At 31.7% G+C, this 22,605-nt stretch overlaps 1 pseudogene; it reads right to left on the minus strand.

Annotated features, from left to right (window-relative positions):
- Positions 1–1,355: 1,355 nt before the first annotated feature.
- On the minus strand, positions 1,356–8,171 carry LOC130806892 (non-functional pseudokinase ZED1-like; annotated as a pseudogene).
- Positions 8,172–22,605: the final 14,434 nt, after the last annotated feature.

Consider the following 22,605-nt stretch of genomic DNA (forward strand, 5'->3'; position numbering starts at 1 on the left):
AATAATACAATACATTGTCCAAAATACTCTAAATACATAAGAAAAAATCTCAAAATACTTGAATTACATAAATGTAAAGGTAGGAGATTGGAAAATGGGAATTAGGTGGCGGAAATTGAGAGTTGTAGAGAATATATGAGAATTGAAAAATAAGAATTATTGAGAAATTAGAATATTAAAGTAAGTTGGATAATATAGAGCTAACATGAAAAATAATATAATTATTATTTAATAATTAAGATATTAAACTAAGCGGGTGGGCAAGTATATGCGCAGTTTTTTTTTTTTTTTGCATCACTATTCGCCCAATTATCATGGCGGGTGGGTATTACCCGTCTAAATTTTAATTTTTTTTCAAATATGTTGTCCATATCTACCCATTTTCAAGATGGTGGGTCGAGCTTGGGAAGTAGCCCGTCTATAAACAGCTCTAATTTTATACGAAACAAATCCTTTTAAGTTTCGGCAATGTAAATTGATGTATTTTTATTTCACTGGCATGAACAAAATAAGTTTTTGATCTCAATTTTAATTGGCGTTAGCTATATACTTTTGATAATCGTTTTATTTAAAAATTGAAATGTTATTAAAAATCATTTGTTAAAAAGCCTTAAAGTTGAACTTTTACAAATTATAGCTGCCAACTTTGTTTTTCATTAGTTATAATCACTATAAATATAAAAATGTAAGCATTGTAGCCAAGTTATTGGAATATGATGGCTTTGACCGAAAATGAACTGTTTGATTTGAATATTACCTTTGACTTTACATAAGTGACCTTTAACTTATTTTAAAAATTATACATTTTTTAAAATCAATTTCTTATTTATTTTGAATTTAGTTATACGTATTTAATTTAATATTTAAAATAATTCTTCAAAATACTTGTATTTTAAAAATTCGTTTACAATGGGTATAAACAACGTCAATTAATTTCTTGATTAGCACCAGTTAAACAACGTTAAATATCTTGTCAGTCTGCATATCAAGATCATCACCATATGAATACTTGTATAAACCAAATTTTCAAACTAGATGCCTCACAAGAATGATCATAATTTTCATTTATCGTAAACAAACGATTGATACTGGTAAAAACATCGTTGTATATCTTCTTAGTTTGCATTTCAGGAAAATCAAACAACTTAGTTATAGAGCTATAACTCGTAAAACAAACTTTGCAACTATATTTTCAAAAAGCCTCAAAATTCTAGGCTGTTTTTTACCAAATAATTCTTAAAAAGTTAAATTATAATGTTACTTCTTTGAACATTTGAATTTACTACATAATGCATATATGAAAGGTTTTTGGATGTTGTTTAGGGAATTTAAAGGGATGAAGAGAATAAATGTTATGCAATCGCAAGGTTCTACATATAATCAAGTGGACTCTGCTCAGATGAGATACATGAGACTTAGGTGAAAATCGAATTCCATGGCATAACATCAGATAGCAGCATAACACAACATTTCCCACTCCATTCTCCACCTAATACGAGCAAGAAAGAGATACTCTGCTTCATCATTAGAAATTCCAAGAATTTATGTATCAGTACAAGAGGTCAAGTATGCAGCCTTTCATCAAACAGTTGTTGAGAACGGTATACAGACTGTTCAAAAAATAACTGTGATCCCACATGAAAGAATTAGAGAGTTTGACTACATATAAGCAGTTGATGGGTTACTCTTCCTATAACCAAATGGATTTGGTTATAGGATGGAACCTCATCGGGCTTGTATGCAGTCAACTCTTCTCTAGCACGAGTCCTATTGTGTACAAACTTAATTACAAATCTATCACAATCGGGTGGAAGTCCCCAAGTAAAACGATCGAGAAAATGTCAATTTTAGTGATCATTGTTACTTGCACATATACATTCAGAGAACCTGATCATGAGATCATCCCCTTGAGTTGAGTTGCCACTTCAACCATAGTCGGCCTGCTATCTTCTTCCGTTTCTGTGCACCCGAGTGCAAGCTGTATCGCTCCTCCTAGTTTTTTTTCGAGTTCTTCATTGTCCGGCAGTCTATCTCCAGCAATCGCAGGGTCCAAAACCTCGACTGCACACTTGTCTCGAGAACTGTTTCTAACCCAATGGCGCAGATGCGTTTCTACTCCACCCTCCTTAAACACAACTTCTCTTCCTGTCAAAAGCACAAGAAGAAGCATGCCAAATGCATAAACATCTACACTTTCATACACTTTCCCACTAAAAGATTCAGGTGCCAGAAACCCACATGTCCCCACAATAAGATCTAGATGACAATACTTTTTACCTTCAGGAACAGAAATACAAAGACTAAAATCTGACAATTTAGCAGCATAATCCCGTCCCAAATACACATTTTGAGGTTTTAAGTTTCGATGGATTATAGGCCGGGGAAAACCAGTGTGAAGATAAGCCAACACATGAGCGATCTCCCAAGCAATCCTTAGCCTTTCGGTCCATTCTAGTGGCGGTTTTCCTATCTCCTTTCGGAATACTAGATCATGTAGATTAACATTTTCTACTCATTCGAAAACAAGTACTGTATATTTTGTCTCGAGACAACATCCAAGAAGATTATGGACATTCTTATGAGTACTCATTTGTGCTGCGACAAGAATTTCTCGAAAAGTTCCTAGTGTAAGACTAGGATCCCACTTATCAGATTGTTCCTTCACCAATACAAATCTTCCATCCCAGAATCCTTTGTACCATTCAACATTGGATTCCTTAAAAGAAATTACATGTTGTTCCAAATTCATGGTGTTGAGCTCATCGACTGAGAAGTATCGAATGGGATTAGTCCTACCACGAAACAATGAAATGCTTTCCCGTAATACTAGTGCGCCATTCTCCACAAAATTATCGGTGCTTCCTTTGAATGATATCGCGTACTTGCCTTCTTCCTGTACACAACATTCCATTCCATTATCCCAATTTCATTCGTGACTCCTACCTAGATGGGGCTTGATTGGTCGAATCTACATGACCTTACCCTTGCTAGTGATAGCAAAGAGGTTGTTTCTGATCCACCGAACCATTGAAATATAGCAAACTCATATGCTAGATGTTTTACACCCCAAAAATGTGTGTTTGAAGCTAGGTGCTTAAGGAATTCATTGTTATTCATACCATTCCATCTTTCATTAGTTTTTGACTTGTGCTCCAAATCTTTCTGAATGAAGTAGATGCCATATGAAACCTTCTTGGTTTATCCGATGCTTATTGAAATTCCCTAGTTACCAAATTATATAGGATTATGCAGGAGAGAATCCCACAACTGTGAACACCATTTTACCCTGAGGTGTTCAAAACAGAGTCGATGATCCAATATTTACACAATCCTTGTAACCGAAGCCGATTTGACCCGACATAAAAAATAGACTAGCAACTATGTAAAAACCAACATGGACACAAAACCCGATTTTGAAACGAACCAAAATATTTTACCCAAAATCAAATCGATGACCTAAATAAACACCCCTACCTTATACTCTATAGACCTCCTATTTATTCAATTTTTTTAGTAAAAATAACGACAACATTATGCCTAAATAGTAGACATAGGTAATGAATAAGATAACACTAAAGATTCGAGTCACAAAATTTCTCAATTACAACCCAACGTGTTGATTAAATCAAATAGAATGATTTTGCTTTATCCAGATTAAGACTAATACAAATCCACCCATTTCATAAATATTGGGAATTAATCTTTTTTCACGCGAAAATCAAACCCTTATCACATATATAAAATGTTTGCCCTAAATTTTCAAATATTCAATTAAAGGAGTTGAATTATGTTGGGTTATTCCCTCCTACTTGGAGGAAGAGCACATTTAGTATTTAATATTGGGCTTTAATATATTATGGGCTAATATATTAATCAAAATAAAAACAAAAAGTTGGAAAACTATAAGCAGCAGCATATTATATGACATAAGACACACACAAAAAACAGGAATCAAGAATATTGAGAGGTACGTGACATTGCGTCGATTTGATCGAAGGCCATTCGTATTCCGTTTTGCGTCAAATTTTGACACGGTGTTTCTATCTACCCAACCTACATAATCAACGTTTGGATTGTCGTTTTGTACATTGTAAGTAGGTGATTTGTATTTTGCCCTAATTTACTCTAATTGTTATTTTACAACTTTTGAGTAATGTTTTAGGGTTATTTGGTGTTTGCATTGCCTATAGTATTTTCTAGAGAGTATTTTGGTTGTACCCATTAATCTTATTGATGATTAGTAGAAGAGTTTGGTACCACTTACGGTCCCGTGGTTTTTTCCCGCATTGGGTTTCCACGTAAAATATCGTGTGTGCTTTACTTTCCGTATTTTTATTTTGTTGTACTTGATTGTGGGGTTATTATTGTTTGTTTGATTGGATTGATTATTTTTGTTCATCTAACAACACAAAGGGAGAAAATGTGTGCGCTATATTGCCACTTTTCTCAACATAGTGGTATCAGAGTCGGGTTTCTATTGACATTCTTGTGTTGTGTTTATGATGGATGATTAAACTAGTATGCATGGTATGATTTATTTGGACTCGACTAATTATGTTGTGTGGAAAACGAAGATGGAGGACGTTCTTTATGTGAAAGATTTGTATGAACCAATCTTAAATGAGTCTATGCCCACTGGTTAAGATGAAAGTAAATGGAAAATTTTGAATCGAAAAGCGGTAGGAACCATCAGACAATTTGTTGATGTTAGTGTGCTCCAACATATTGCCAATGACACGAATGCTTATGAATTGTGGATGAAACTTGAAGCTATGTATGAGAGGAAGAATGCCTTAAGTAAGCGTCATTGATGAGAAAATTGGTAAAGTTAAATTTCACGATGGTATAGCATGGTAGTACATTTGAATGAATTTCAAGGTTTGATTAATCAGTTGTCTGCAATGAAAATGTCTTTAGATGATAAGTTGCAGGCACTCTTGCTACTTTCCTCATTGCCAGAGAGTTAGGACGCACTATTTGTATCACTTACCAATTTTGCTCCTGATGGTAAGTTGACAATGGATAGTTTCAAAGCTAGTTTATTGAATGAAGAGACTAGGAGAAAAGAGATGGGTTCCTCTAATCATTCTGAAACTCATTATGTTGCACAAGAGTCTAGTAGGGGGAAAAGCAAAAGTCGAACTTCTTGAAGTAGAGTCAATCCCAGAGACAAGTCTAAATCCAAGAGTAGAATTATTTGTCATTACTGCGACAAACCGGGTCATATTTAAAGATTTTGTAGAAAGATGAAAAAAGACAAGTTAAAAGAAAGAAAGGGTGATTCCTCTGAGTCGAAGTCTAAAGAGAAAAATACTACAGCTCTAGCTATTAGTGATAATTATTTGCTCTTCATTGGTGATAAAGAATGCTTGAATGTAGCATGTCATGATTGCAATTGGATGATTGATTCGGGTGCTTCATATCATCTTACTCCGCATCAAGACTACTCGTCCTACACTAGTGGTGATTTTGGTAGTGTTAGAATGGGGAATGATGGGTCATCCAAGGTTTTCGGCAAAGGCACTATTTACTTGGAGAGTTCCACCGATTGCAAGCTGATTTTGAGAAATGTCAGACACATTCCTGATATCAGATTGAATCTCATTTTTATAGGTAGGCTTGATGAAAAGGGTTACTTCATCCACTTCAATGATGGTAAGTGGAAGCTTTGTAAGGGGAATCTTATAGCGGCCCGAGGTAAGAAGTAAGGTTCATTTTATATGATGCAAGCTAAGGTTTGCGCGGGTGAGGTAAATATTGCAGATGATTGCTCTAGTGAGTTATGGCATAATAGACTTGCTATATGAGTGAGAAAGGTATGAAGATGCTCTCTAAGAAGCAATATCTCCCTGATGTCTTAGGAATGTCTCTTAAATCCTGTGTTGACTATTTAGTTGGTAAACAAAATAGAGTTGCTTTTCATTCTCGCCCCCATCTAGAAGAAAGTATGCTCTTGATCTTGTCCACACTGATGTATGTTCTATGGATGCTAAATACCATAGTGGTGCTCTTTACTTTGTTTCTTTTATTGATGATTATTCTAGAAAAGTGTAGGTTACTGTTTTGAAAACCAAGGATCGGGTAGTTACTGCTTTCAAGGAGTTTCAGGCTAGAGTTGAGCGAGAAATAGGTAGAAAGCTCAAGGTTGTTAGAGCTGATAATGGTGGTGAGTACAGAGGCCCATTTGAAAGCTACTACAAGAGTCAAGGCATCAAGCTTGAGAAAACAGTTCCAAAGACACCTCAATTGAAGCGGTTGCAGAGAGGATGAACATAACAATTGAAGAAAGAATCCGATGTATGCTCTCTCAGGTAAAGTTGTCTAAATCTTTTTGGGCTGAGGCATTGGTACAGCTGTGTACTTGATTGATCTTTCACCTTCAAATACTCTTGATGGTGATGTTCCACAGAAAGTTTGGACCGGTAAAGATGTCTCCTACAAGCACTTGAGGGTATTTTGGTGTCGTGCTTCTGTTCACATTCCTAGAGATGAGAGATCCAAGTTAGATAAGAAGACAAAACAGTGCATATTTTTGGGGTACTCTGAAGATCTGCTTGGGTACAAGTTATAGGATCCAGTAGACAGGAAAGTTCTCAAAAGCAGAAATGTTGTGTTCTTTGAAGATCAGACTATTGAAGATATTGACAAGCCAAAGCAACAAACATCAATCACTTTTGATCCAATCTTACCACAGATGACTCCTAGAGTTGAAGGGGGAGATATTCAGCATGATGATGACAATGTTGGTGATGGTGGTCACGATGATGAACCTGAGCTTGAGCCACCAATTGTTGAACCGCAACCACAGCCTAATGATGTGAGAAGATCTACTAGAGGACGGCATCCGTCTATGAGGTATCCTACGACAGAATTTGTGTTACTAACTGACGGAGGAGAGCCGGAAGATTTTCAGGAGGCTATGTTACATAAGAAACGCAAGGAGTGGTACAATGTCATGCAAGATGAGATGAATTCCTTACATAAGAATCACACTTATGATCTGGTAGAGTTGCCTAACGGCAAACGAGCACTCAAGAATAAGTGGGTGTTTAAGTTAAAGCCCGAAGAAGATGGTCAACCACCTAGGTTCAAGGCTCAGATTGTTGTGCGAGGCTATGAGCAGAAGAAGAGGGTTGATTTTGATGAGATTTTCTCTCCAGTGGTGAAGATGTCTTCAATCACTTAGTTTGGCTGCCAACATGAATTTGGAAATGAGCAACTTGATGTGAAGACCGCTTTCCTTCATGGTGACCTAGAGGAGGAATTTTACATGGAGCAACTTGAAGGGTTCGAGGTCAAGGGAAAGGAGAAACTTGTGTGTCGCTTAAAGAAGAGTTTGTATGGTCTTAAGCAAGCGCCTTGACAATGGTATAAGAAATTTGAGTCATTTATGGTTGATAATGACTTTCATAAGACACATGCCAATCATTGCGTGTTTGTGAAGAATTTTGCTGAAGGTGCTTTTCTCATTCTCTTGTTAAATGTTGATGATATGTTGATTGTTGGTCGTGATTCCAGCAAGATTGCCAACTTGAAGGCTAGTTTGAGCAAGTCCTTTGCTATGAAGGATCTTGCCCTGCAAAGCAAATTCTAGGCATGCGTATTTCTCGTGATAGGAAAAATAAGAAATTGTGAATATCACAAGAGAAATACATTGAAAAGGTGCTAAAAAAGTTCAATATGAACAATGCTAAGTTTGTGAGTTCTCCACCACCAGTGCATATAAAATTGAGTTCCGAACAATGTCCTACAATAGGTGAAGATAAGAAGACGATGAAAAATGTGGCTTATTCATCTGCCGTAGGTAGTTTGATGTATACCATGGTATGTACTAGGCCGGATATAACTTATGCTGTTAGGGTAGTTAGCAGGTTCATGTCTAATCCTGGAAAGGAGCATTGGGCAGCAGTTAAGTGGATTCTAAGGTATCTCAGGGGTACTTCTAGAGTTAGTTTATGTTTTGGTCCTGTCGAACCTATGTTAGATGGTTACACAGATGCTGATATGTCACATGATATTGATTCTAGTAAGTCTACTTCTGGTTACTTGATGACATTTGCAGGGGGAGCTGTTTCTTGGCTATCTAAATTGCAAAAATGTGTTGCTCTTTCGACTACTCAGTTAGAGTATGTGGCAGTTGTTGAAGCTGGTATAGAATTAGTGTGTATGAGGGACTTTCTTGAAGAGTTGGGCTTGGAGCAAAATAATTATTTGTTACATTGTAATTGTCAGAGTGTCATTCGCCTAGTTAAGAATGCTACCTATTATATTCGAACGAAACATATACGAAGGAGGTATCATCAGATTCGAGATCAGATAGAAGAAAAAACTTTTGAGCTTGTGAAGATCAGTACTCATGAAAATGGATCGGAGATGTTGACTAAGATTCTACCAAGAGAAAAATTAGAGGTGTGTCGTTTGAAAGCGGGGCTTTTCATACCCTCCAAGTTAGAGTGAGGGGGAGATTTGTTGGGTTATTCCCTCCTACTTAGAGGAAGAGCCCATTTAGTATTTAATATTGGGCTTTAACATATTATAGGCTAATATATTAATTAAAATGAAAACAAAAACAAAGTTGGAAAACTATAAAACAAAATAAGGCAGCAGCATATTATATGACATAAGACATGCACAAAAAACAGAAATCAAGAATATTGAGAGGCAGGCGCACAAAGGGGTTTTACGTGACATTGTGTCGATTCGATCGAAGGTCATTCGTATTTCATTTTGCATCAAATTTTGACACGGTGTTTCTGTCTACCCAACCTACATAATCAATGGTTGGATTGTCGTTTTGTGCAGTGGGTAATTTGTATTTTTTCCTAATTTACCCTAATTGTTATTTTACAACTTTTGAGTGACGTTTTAGGGTTCGTTTGATGTTTGTATTTCCTCTAGTATTGTGTTTAGAGAGGATTTTGGTTATACCCATTAATAATTTTATGAGTGATTAGTAGAAGAGTTTGGTACGGTCCCGTGGTTTTTTCTAGCATTGGATTTCCACGTAATATATCGTGTATGTTTTACTTTCCGTATTTTTACTTTATGTGTTTGATTGTGGGATTATTATTGTTTGTTTGATTGGATTGGTTATTTTTGTTCATCTAACAACAAAGGAAGAAAGTGTGTACTTATATTGCCAATTTTCTCAACAAATTAGTATACTTCAATCTAACCTAAATCATGAAATCTACTGAAAATTATGGATTAACCAAGTAATTGAATCCTTCTTTTTTCAACTTTTAACATAATTCGATTCCCGCCCCCTACCTCCCCGCGCCGTGTTGGTATGCATTCATTCCAATGGATTCTCTAGCATACTAACCTTAGCTTGAAGATATTCAAAAATTGCAGCTGTTTGGGTGTGTGAATTAGGTTACATTCTGCAGATTTCAGAGTGTAATGCTTCATGAAAATTGTCAAAATAAGATCAAATTAAAGATTTAAATTCAAGTATGTAACCGAAGAAATTCGAAAGTTTACTTACCGTTTTAGAAGGGATCACATTCACATCAAATTGATTTGCACTTTGACTAGCTACTTCCTCGATCCTCACTAGCATCTGATTTTTTTTGTTATAGGGTTGTAAATATGTTAATTTGTAATATGCGAATCAGATTAAAAGTGATATGAATTTATAAATGAGATTTAAAGAGACTTATAAAGATAATTACTTAAAAAAAGTGCAACACAGTATAAATTTTTAAATAATTTAGGTTAATTTTTTTCCTTAATTATTGACGATTTTATTACCTTGATTCTTATGATTTTAGTTGTTGATTTTGGGTTTTCAGTTAGGCTTTGATATTTTTTTTACTTTTTTATTGATAATACACCCTTTGTTTTTAACTGTTGTTCCCATTTAGAATATTCTATTTTGAAGTGAAATATTTGATTAAGATTTTTAAAATATATATAGATGATAAAATATATCCATGCGAAATCTCATTAGATTCGTCTTAATGTATACTTTTTTATCATATATTTTTATAATTTAATGTACACTTTTTTATCATATATTTTTTTATAATTTTTTTTATAATACGTATTTAGAGATAGAAGTTCGAAAGTTGCTTTGAAAATTGTGCAAAAAGTAAATGAAAAGAAAAAAAAAACAAAAGGAGTATTAATTAAATTTAGGTAAATAAGTAGTTTTATTCTTCATTTGTTGGTTTTTTGTTTTTTAAATTAGATTAGTTGAGCAAATCAGTACTTAGATTAATCGATATACTAGTAGTTTATCATTGTCAATTAAAAATGAAGGACGTTCATACTACAAAAGTTCATATTTAATTTCGCTCATGGCCCAAAAAAACTCGAAGACAGCCCAGAGTCTTTGTCCATTTATAATCTAAATGTACACAAATAGTATTTGAAGTGTTAAGAAGCATCTGGTTACTCCAATATATGGATATTCCACAAAAGAAAATTTGAAAACAATAAGATAAAAAATTAAAAAAAGGAACAAAATAATTCAAGTTTCAACTTATTTTCAAAAGTAAACGTGCAATTTTTAAATTTGTGGTTTGGGGCTGTTCGCAGTTAATAACTGTGAACAAGTCGAAAAAAACAAACTAGTTGTTTCCACTTAATAACTGGGAATAACTTTGACTCTTTTCTTTTTGACCTGTTCGCAGAACAACTAGAATTTTGAGAAATAGGAACACGACAGGGAAAGGAAGCTGTTACGTATTTGTACAGCTATCTGTTTGCAATTAGTAACTGCGAACATGTTAAAATAAGTCAAAGGGCTGTTCATAGTTATTAACTGCGAACAACTGTTTGACTTATCTTGACTTGTTCGTAGTTAGTAACTGCGAACAGACCCAAACTACAGATTTGGATTTTTACGCTTAGTTTTAGAAATAAGTTGAAAGATATATTATTTTGTTCCTTTTTCTGATTTTTTGTCTTATTATTTTCAAATTTTCTCCATAAAATAGACACGATTCATAATAGTTATACAAATCTTGTTGAATAGATGTTTGTCCGCAACAAACGTGAACCAATAACAACCCATATTATTGCTCCAAATATTTAGGATTTTACAAATTTTTATATGAGACGGTTTTATGGAGAGCTCATCTTTATTTAGACTAGCTCATGTACATTTAGGAGGTGTTTAGTATAAAAAAAGTAGAAAGGGAATGAAAGGGGAACTCTTAAAGAGGGGTAAGGGAAATGATTAGGGTTATTGTTGTTAGTTGTTTGGTATAATTAAGTAATGGAATGAGAGTGGAAACAAATTGGAGGAATCAATTATCAAAAGGTAACGGAAATCGTTACTTAATTATCTTAATAAACGCAAAGTAATGGATTTGCTTATCCATTTTCCTTACTTGACCCAAAAAAATGCATACCAAATACACCCTTAATGTATTAAAATGATCACTTAAAATTTTAAAGCAATCGATTAGAGAATAAGTTAATTATATAAACTTGTTTCATAATAAGGCGGTCTCACAAAAAGACTAACTGTAAGGTTTTTAGGTTATTTTATTATAAATCCCTTTCAATGACCTTCTCACTGATTTTGTACAATTTTTTGTTGATAATGATCTCACTCTATGTCTTATATTAACTTCATTTCTTTATTTTATGTACCTCAGCATTTGTACTAATGTGGTATAAATAAGGACAATCTAATTAGATCACTTACTATCAAACTAAATTAGTGATAATCTCAAATATAAACTTCTTTATTCCTTTTAATTTCCTATTTTTTATTTTGAAATATAAGGTAGGTTGAGAAAATGAAAAAAAATCGAATATCAAACTAATTAAAATTTTATCTAGTGAGAGTGATATATCTTTCAACTAAAATAAAATTCAATTGTCATTCCTTTTAGTTCCCTATTATTTACTTTAATTATATATATACTCTTTATATGTGAACTTTTTTTAATTCTCATGAATCATGATACAAATTCAAAGGGATAACGAGAGTGTCATAATAAACTAGTGTATATAATAGTATTTTGTATATCATTTTCTCCCATTTATATATAAATTTATATTATGTATAGACGTAAAACCATTTTTTATAAGTAACCATCAATAATTTCAAAATACTAATATAATAAAAGTATAATTATAAAACTCTACTTTATTTAATTTATTATAGTATAGAAATTAACTTTAAAAGACAAACCACCAAAAAATTCTCTCGAAATACGTACATTCTACATTGACAAATTTATACTTCCTTATTAAATATCATATTATATAATACCTCCAATTTATAGAAAAGAGAACATTTGCTTTTTGACACTATTCACTTATTACTCTTAATTTGTATTTTATTCTTAATTCATAAATTAAAATATAGTCAAGTGAGATCTTATTTGATTATTTTAAACTAATCTATATAATTATAACATTCTGTATCACTTTCTCCGCTTTATATCTAATTTTATACTTGCTCCGTTGTATTATGCTTCATCCACCACCACCATCATACCCAGTGTATCTCACCCATAGAAAACTATGGTCAGGATCTGGGGAAAAAAGGACGACGACAACTCATACCCATAAAGGAGAGCACGGCCAAAGAGTTCCTCGACTCGAAAAAGAATAGGAGCAGTTTCTACAACGGCTAGGGCCAAGTGAGGTTGAAGCTGACTCCGCAGGTTTGCATCATATCGCACATTCGTGACCCTTAAACATAAAATGATATCTGTTACATTATGGCTTTTAACACAATTTATCGTTCAAGTTTATTTTATGCATTGCGGCTAATGTATAAGAAAAAATATAGTCAAGTGAGATCTTATTTGAATCGTCTAATCACGTACTTTCATAATATTAACTTTTTATAATTTTTAAATGTGCATATTTCAATATATAAATGATCAAAATAACATATCAAATTGTGTAAAAAGTCAGATGTATCAAGTATAATTAATAAACGGGAGGAACTACTAGTTACATTTCACTTTACTACACAATCCAATATATTATTTTGTTTATTTATATATTAAGTTTTGTATAATTAAAAATTATAAAAATTTGATATTATGAAAATACACGATTAAACGATTCATACTACAATAAATACTAGACGTAATATAATACATAAAATAAGCTTGATTAACAAACAATATTAAAAATACTTGTGCCAGAAAGAAAGTAATTTTGTATTTCGACACAAAATTAACTTTGGAAGTAACCACCAATAATCTGAAAATATTAAATATAATATATTATATAATAATAAAACTGTAGTTTATTTTAATTTATTATAATCGTCTTATAGAAGTTGGCTTTGAAAGTCAAACCACTATAAAATTCTTCCAAAATACATACTTGTAATTCATAGAGTACGATGATAATACCAAATACAATATAAAACGTCAAAATACATACTTGTCATTTATAGAGTACGATGATAATACCAAATACAATATAAAACCTTAAAAAGTGCGGGATAATAGTTTGATAACTCTGACTTGCTCAAAGAACTTAGATGGATGCAGCGGAAGACGCATCCTCTAAAGCGACGAAAACGTCAAGAGGATAAACTTTAACATTAGCGTCATTACTGATACCAAAAACGTCACTATCAGGAAACTCATTTGATTCACCAACTTGTAAACATTTTCGAGAATCCAAACAGTACTCTAACCTATACACATAATCCCCAGCCATTTCACTATCAGAAACGCTAGCTTTAAAGAAACCCTTATAGCGAGGATTATCATACCCAGCAACCAAATAAAAAGCGTCAATAATGGATGATTTAAGGGGTTTTACGGACCATTTAAGGGGGTTTTTACAGGGCGTGTTTGGGTCATTAAAGGATATTTGAAAAGGGGATCCGAGAGGAATAAAGAGGGATTTTAGTGGGGATTGAATGGTGACGGATGTGTAAGATGGTGGGTTGAAATCGTTGAGGGAAATCGGCCAATGACCTTCGATTATGTAAAGTGGGCATGAATTTGTGGTGTTTTTCCAGGTTAGTGAGCCGGCGTCGGGAGCCATCATGTTGCGTCGGATTACGTAGCGTCCGCCGTTGATAACTGGGTTTCCGGCAATGTCGCGGAAAATGTTGTCGGCGGAGGTGGTGGGGTGAGAGGAAGAGACGAGGGATATGAGTAAAAGGGTGAGTGTAGTTGTTGGAATGATAAGGGAAGTCATTTTTTTTGAGTGTTTGTTTGATAATGTGATGATAGAGAAAAAGGTTAACAGATTGTTTATATAGAGCAATAATTGATGTGATGATAAGAATTTATCTTGCATCTCGTTTAGTAATCGGTCATAATTGTTTAGTCATTTACTTTTGGAGAGACCGTCCCTTAAAAATACGATCTTAAATCAAGAAACTCACATTCTTATTTTCTTTTTAATTTGTATTAATTAAATTATTTAGCCTATATATCATATGCGTTTCTTGGAAATACTGTCTCTCATAATAATTTGTATTATTAAATTGAGCTTGACTTATTGTTAATGTCATCATATTATTGGGAAAACATGGGGTGCATATACTCTATAAACTAAGGAGATCATACCATCCCAAAATCATATGGCAGTGAAAGATAAGGCTCAAATGACATATAAAATACGCATTATCATCTTAATTTATCGAAATAAGATAAATCATCTCAACACTGATATTGGTGATGAAATAATATTTTGGGTAAATTTTAATGAGATATGATATGTTCCATATATGATCAACCAATTAATTAATTTTTTTTCTTCACGCTTATGTATTATCACCTTGGTTGATGGATGAGAAATTGAGAATGAATTTTATAAAGAATAAATAATTATGAGAGAAAGACAAGTATAATAATGAAATTTGAAATGTATTTTCCTAGTAATTTAGCCTAAAATTTCATTATTATTAATCAATAATTCTTAATCAATAATCGTGATTTGTAAATTACCATAGAAAGACAAGAAGAATAATATTAAAATAAACAAAATCAAAAAAAAAAATAAAATAACAAAACTCTCATCATTATTTACTACTCCCTCCTATTCTTTTTACTTGTCTCATTTTCTTATTGGGTAAATTCACCTTATTTGTCTCATTTCCTTTTTTGGCACTGATTTTTTTACCTAAATGCTCTTAGTTCACACACGTAATTACGAAAATGTCCTCACTTAAATTACTTACCCAAACTGATTATTTACATAATCACTCATTAATAACCTTAATGATTCCCTCCCTTTTAAAATCAATCCCTCCATCCTCATCCCACTAACTGAAATCCTAATTCTTTTTCTATCTCATCTTCGTCCCTGATTGTGCCTCATCTTCATCTTCCTCCTTCATCCCCACTGTTACTGATTATCGTTCTTCATCTTCATCTTCATTTTCCTTCATCATCTCCCTTCCCCTCTCTCTCTCCTCTCTTTTGCTGGTGTTCGATTGCCTTATAGATCTGAGTTTTTACGGATCTGGGTTTTATTCTCCTCTGGGTTTTCGAATTTGGAGTCACCAAGTTCTTGTCTTTCTTTATAACGGACTCAAAATTCATAATTTTAATCTTCCGATTAATTATTCCGAATTTTCAATTCAAATCCCTAATCCTTTGATTATCCATTTCAAACCATCTTTAATTCCTAAACCTTTTCCGATTTTGTAATTTCTTTCAAATATTAAACTTTAAAATAGTATTTTGTTTAAAATCTTTTTATAAGCACTAAAATACTATTTTATTATTTTATAGCACAAAAAGTAAAATTTTATTATTATATTCACGATTTTGTAAAACATTACGTTTTAACTTTCTTCCTTAAACTAATATTACTACTTATTATTTTGACCTTATAATTTTGATTTAATTATTTTATACATAAAAATTAGTCATATTTTTATTATTAACATTAAGTATAGTTTAAGCAAAATTTTCTAAGTAAACTACATATTTTCATGATCAAATTTACCCATTATTTTAAAGTATATTCACTTGTACATACTAGAACAAAATTTTAATGAACCAAAATCCTTTCTATAGTAACCCATGATGTTCATCTCTTACACAAGCTATCACCATTTCCTTACACAAGCTAACTTTCTTCTACACTCCAAACTCTTACACATTCACTTACACACTCTAAATCACTTACACAAGTTAACCTTCTTAATACTCCTAACACTCTTTTTCATACAATCTAATGAACTACAAAGTTGCCCAAATCCATTATAAATACCACCTTAGCCATGAGATCACTTACACCACCATCATCAAATCTTTCTAACATTCTTTCTTATATTTTCACTTCATTAAAATCTTACTACATTAATACCTTTATTATTAATTGAAGTAATTCAAGAACATGGAGCTTTGAACACTCTTTATTTAGCATAGATCATCATCATTATGGAATATTATTGGGTTATTACTTTGGGTACTTAATGTATCATTATTTTTGGAGTTTAAATTTAATTATTTTGGGAGCTTAGAAGATCATCATTATTTTGGAGTTTAGATTAATTATCTTTGGAGCATTATTATCTATCTTGGAGGGTCTTATTTATTATTTTCCTAATTAGTATTTAGTACTAATCCTTGGTGTTAGTATGGTATAACTTCTTATCCTACTTTTTTTTTTTTGTGGAATTTTACATTATATTTACTTTATAATAGGCAAAGTATAAAATGTGCTAATATGTTTTAGTAGGAAGTTAGCTTAATGAAATTATGATCAATATTATATTAAGTATGTGTAAGCTAAAAGTATTTTTTTAGTGTGTTAATTTAATAATCTTTAAACAAGTTTAGGAAATTGGGTGCAAAATCATATTCTAGTGATATTAAGTTTGATTCATGTTATAAACTAGTGCTAGTATGTTTATAATTTATGTGTTACATTAGTAATGTTATTATATTTAAAAATTTTTAAATTAAAACTTTACTAATATGTTTATGTTAGCCTTCAAATTAGTTTATAAGGTAGTAAGTTATTTTATAAACTCATTTTTTATTAAGTATGGTTATATTAACAATATTGTTATTATACTTTATTTTAGATTTGTATTAAATTTAATACAAATTAAATTTAATACAAATTGATAGATTAATAGTGAGAAAACTAAGTAGATGATGAGTGTGTGAATTTAGTCGACATATAATTTATGTTAGTTTAAAAATTGAGTTTTATTTCATTTAAAGAGCTTTCTTTCTTTCTCGATGCACTATAATACAAATGAATGAATTAATTAATTAAAAGATTACAAAAGTAAATGTGTGATTGTTGACACAAATTAAGTAATTGCTCTGTTTCATATTACTTGTACCAAATTAACTTTTGCACTATTTATCATTTGATAGTAATTTACATATTTTAGCTATTATACGATAAAAAATATAATTATGTGAACTCTTATTTTATACGTCTCATCGCATTTTATAATATCAAATTTTTATAATTTTTAATTATGTATAAGTCTAAATTTAACATTCCGACAAAGACATTAAATTACGGGTTTGGTGTAATTAATAAGATCGTGAAAGTTGGGAATACCATTAAAATATTCATATAAATTTTGGTTTATTTCTCCTGTTCGGTCAAAGATGGCTTTCTTGTCAGTAGTCACTGAGTCACTATGCTAGTCAGTATAGTCATCACCTTAAGAATATATAAATAAAGAGAAAATAAAATTATGACGTAAGCCGGGGGCTTATGAAACGGAAGTAGTGAGAAACATGTAACACGTACTCCTCCCTCCCAATATATTAATCACTTTTGTTTTTTTGCACAGATATTAAATTATTAGGATATCTAGAAGATTATATGAATAATAGAGCGAATATTTAAAGTAAAAGTGGTGAATTATATCTAAAAATAATGAGATAAATTTATTATGACAAATTAAAATAAAAAATAAAATAAATTTATTGGTAGAAAAGAGTACAATTTATCGAACAATAGATTAGCATTCAATAAATACATATAGACTACAGAATATAATTATTATTACCTCAATTTTAAAATATTTGCAACTTCTTATGATAATACTTTTATAATCAATAATGATATTGGAGTATTATATTATATGGGAAAATGCAAGTATAATTGTAACAAGTTTTTTAACGGTGCAATTTCACTAATTATTCTCACTATTTTTCTGAATTTAAAATTTATATTTTTGAGTTATATGCTTTCTCTGTTTCATATTAGTTATAATATTGGTAAAAATGACACTATTCATTCATTATTTTTAACTTGTGATTAATTTTTAATCTATAGGTTAAAATATAGTCAAGTGAAATCTTGTTTGATTCGTCTCATTGCAAAATTATTAAAATTAAATTTTTATAATTTTTTATTATACATAATTAGAGATATTAAAAATTAAATTAGTGTATTAAATAGAGAAAAAATAAATTACCCAGCAACTCCTCGTCGAGTCCACCAATAATGCATTAAATGATGATTGATGCCTGTCATGCCTCCCAGCAAAACAAAACAATATCAAATAAATAATGCAATTCTTAAACATTGTCATCTTTTTTATTTTATCGTCATCTATATTTTAAAAAATTGATAATATTACCCCTGGACTATAATAATAATAATGATAATAATAATAATAATAATAATAATAATAATAATAATAATAATGATAATGATAATAAAAATAAAAAAAAAAATAATAATAATAATAACAATAACAATAATAATAATAATAATAATAATAATAATAATAACAATAACAATAATAAAAATAAAAAAAATTTTAAAACAAAAAAAGTTTAAAGGGGTGAGTCGCACAAAACCCGCGACTCGGCCGCGGCTCAGTCGCGGGTTTTGTGCGACTGAGCCGCAGTTGAGTCGCGCGCGACTCACCCCTTTAAATTTATTATTTTTTAAAAAAAAATTTTAAAATTTTATTATTATTGTTATTATTATTATTATTATTATTATTATTATTATTATTATTATTATTATTATTATTATTATTATTATTATTATTATTATTTTATTTTTTTAAATATTATTTTTATTTTTATTATCATTATAATTATATTTATTACTTCCTCCGTTCCATAATACTTGCTACATTTTCTATTTTTGGCAATTTCATATTAGTTGCTACATTTCCGTTTTTAGTAATAAAACAATCATTTAAAGTTCTACCTACCCCTATTTTTATCCTACTCTATACTCTATACTTTATAATAAAATATATACTATACTCTATAAAGTAACCTAACAACCAATTTTTCCTTTTCCTTTTCCTTTTTCAATTAACAATAATAAAATACTATACTCTATAAAGTAAACAATCAGCTACAGTGTAGGTCAATCACTTTTCTTAATTCCCGTGCCCATGCAAATGTAGCAACAATTATGGAACGGAGGAAGTATAATAATAATAATAATAATTATTATTATTATCATTATTATTATAGTTCAGGGGCAATATCGTCAATTCATTAAAATAGGGGTGGCGATAAAATGAAAAGGGTGACGATGTTTAAGGATTGTGTTTAATATACACTTATATTCTTAATATAATTATTTTTTATCTTAAAGCGATAACTTAAAATGATTAATTATATCTACTGATCACTTTTTATAAGTCTTAAGATGATCACCTACAATCTTAAAGGAAAAGTGATAGTTAAAAGTAGAGGTGCCCAATTGGTTTATCGGGCTAACTAAAATCAGATGGTTCGTATCTGTTCAAAATCAAGTTATATCTCCACATTAATTTTTTCATAACTTTAAATGCATAGTTAGATTTAAATAATTTAAAATTTAAGAGAAAATTCTATAAAACTACCTATTCTATACCTGAATTTGCAAAAAACTACCTTATCTAATTTTTTTTGCAAAAAACTACCTTATGTAATACTTTTGTTTGCAAAAGACTACCTTCTAACGGATTCGAGAGTTTGACCGTCAAAACTAACCTTTGACTATCACGTGTGACGCACGTGACCCTTTAATAAGCAAACCTTCCTTCTTCATTTCTGACATTCCCAGCCATTTTCTCCCTCTGCTGCTTCGGTCAAAATTATTCCCCTTCTTCTTCGATAGCCGCGTTTTGAGCTTGAAACTCGAGGTAAGGCCACTAAGCTAATTGTCCGTTTCAGCTTCGGTTGAGCCACTATAAGCTGTTTTCGAACTTCATCCGGTAACCTCAACGTGAATCGGTCATGATTCTCACCGGGTTGACTCAGTGAATTACCCGTCGAGTGTGACCTCGGTACACAGTGTTTCATCATCCTGAAACTCATTAAGGCAAATAGCGCTCTCCAGTGACTCTTTACCGAATTTCAAATCCTTCACATCGGCGTATAAAAATGTCGGAAATGTTTCTATTACGGATTGATCGAGTCCACGGATTTGAGCTCTTAACAAATTTTCATTTCTAGCAAAAGCAGCCGAATCACCATTTGAAGAATTATCGGAACATTGTTGGATGTAAATAGCAATGCATCCAGTAATGAAAAAACCTAGAACTAAAACAATAACAATTAAAGCCATGATGGACTTACTTTATTTCCATTTAACTCATAATCATCATCATCACTCGATTGTCGTTGCGCATCCACAATTTGCAATAAAGAAGTTGAGATTATGCAGAGAAATAATAGTAGTATACCATACTGGTTTGTTGTTGTGGATGTGCAACAATGGCGGCTCATAGTTTGGTGTAATTTCGATTTGAGAGGGAGAAAATCTTGCTTATTAAAGGGTCACGTGCGTCACACGTGATAGTCAAAGGTTAGTTTTGACGGTCAAACTCTCAAATCCGTTATAAGGTAGTCTTTTGCAAACAAAAGTATTACATAAGGTAGTTTTTTGCAAAAAAAATTAGATAAGGTAGTTTTTTGCAAATTCAGGTATAGAATAGGTAGTTTCATAGAATTTTCTCAAAATTTAATTCTAAACTTGTTTAAAATATACCCTTAGTGATTTAATTAAAAACTCAATTATCATTGCATTATAAAATATACTCAATTAAGACATAAGAATAACAACCTTCTATAAATTTACTGTAACACGTAGGTCACTTTTCATAACCATAGTTTTTCTATATATTTTCGACCCAATTTTTAAACTTCATCATCCTTTTTATTTTATCGTCATCCCTATTTTAATGAATTAACGAAAATACCCTTGGATTTAAAATTTTTATAAAACACTCCAATCACACTCATTAACTCGTTTCTCACTCTAAAAACACAAAATCAAAACCTAAAATTTGCATAGCTAAAGCTAAAGAATTCAAAACGCGAAAAACAATTCGAGGTAATTTCTAATCGAATTTCTTACAAAAATATTAAAAAAAAATACAAAGGAGGCATTCTTTTTTTTTTTTTTAATATTTGCGTTTTATATTATTAATTATTAATAATTAATATTTATGTTATTAAATTATGTTTGTTAATAATAATTAATTTAATATTTTTTTATTAATAATAATTAATATTTATGTTAATAAATTATGTTTGTTAATAAATTATTATTATTATAATTATTTTTTTGAAAATTAATTATAATGATAATAATAATAAAATTAAATTAATAATTATTAACTAATATAATATATTAATTAAATGTTTAGTAATTTAACTTATTAATTTAATAATTATTATTTTTAAATGTTTATTAGTTTATATTGTTTTAATCGTTCGTCAATCATGAATTAATATGTTAATTAATTATTATTTTTTTATTCATGTAATTAACTTAACGTAATATTTTATTATTTTAATTTATTATTAATAGTTAATTACCTTACTGAGATGGGACCCTTATGAGAGGGGGGTTACGGGTTCTGCTAGGCGGGTTACGCAGGAACAGGCGGCCAGACATAGTCAGACCCAACGTTCGAGTACGTTTCACCAAGTGCGCACTCACTTTGATGACCAGACTAGTCTCCAGAGTAATTCGGGAGGGTCCAGTGATGATGATAGTGAATACAAGGCTCAGTTGGACTGTCGTGCGCGGGCATGCCGGTAGTTTACACGGGCAGGCTGTAGTACTGCAGGCACTTCTGATCATGCAGAAGACAACCAGGTTGACAATGCGGCTCCACGGGGGAGAAGGTGCCCACAGTCCGCTGGAACGGACTGGCTGATCACATCACCCCAGCCCGGGGGCCCCATTAACGCTCGCTTGATACCCAGCTACGTGGGGCACATAGCTAAGGTAATTTTTGAGGGCTTTGAGCGTACGCCTCCGATTTTGGTCGCTTGCCATACATTATGCACCAACACATTGATAGTGCTTTAATTTCGGCCTTTGTTGAGAGGTGGCAACTGGATACTAACACCTTCCACATGCCCTGGGAGAGATGACCATTATGTTGCACGACGTGCAACGCATCTTAGGCATTGTTATTGAAGGTTTACTCCCTGTTGAACCCGCTGATGGTGAGTGGAAGCTCGCGTTGGTCATTCTATTTGGAGAGCCCATGTATGAGCTGCGAAGGAAGTAGTATTTCACTAGCAGGAGCATCAACATTGGTAAAGTTATGCAGATGTGCCACCGGTCCCAGGCTTTAGAGACGCAGTGTACAGCCTATTACATGGCTATTGTCGGCTAAACATTGCTGGTGGATAAGACCAGAACTAGGATGCAACCTCACCCTATACTAACTGTCAATGTCGATCAGGATGAGATCGCTTAGGG

This window comes from Amaranthus tricolor, chromosome 2, assembly GCF_026212465.1.
Source record: "Amaranthus tricolor cultivar Red isolate AtriRed21 chromosome 2, ASM2621246v1, whole genome shotgun sequence".
Lineage (NCBI taxonomy): Eukaryota > Viridiplantae > Streptophyta > Magnoliopsida > Caryophyllales > Amaranthaceae > Amaranthus > Amaranthus tricolor.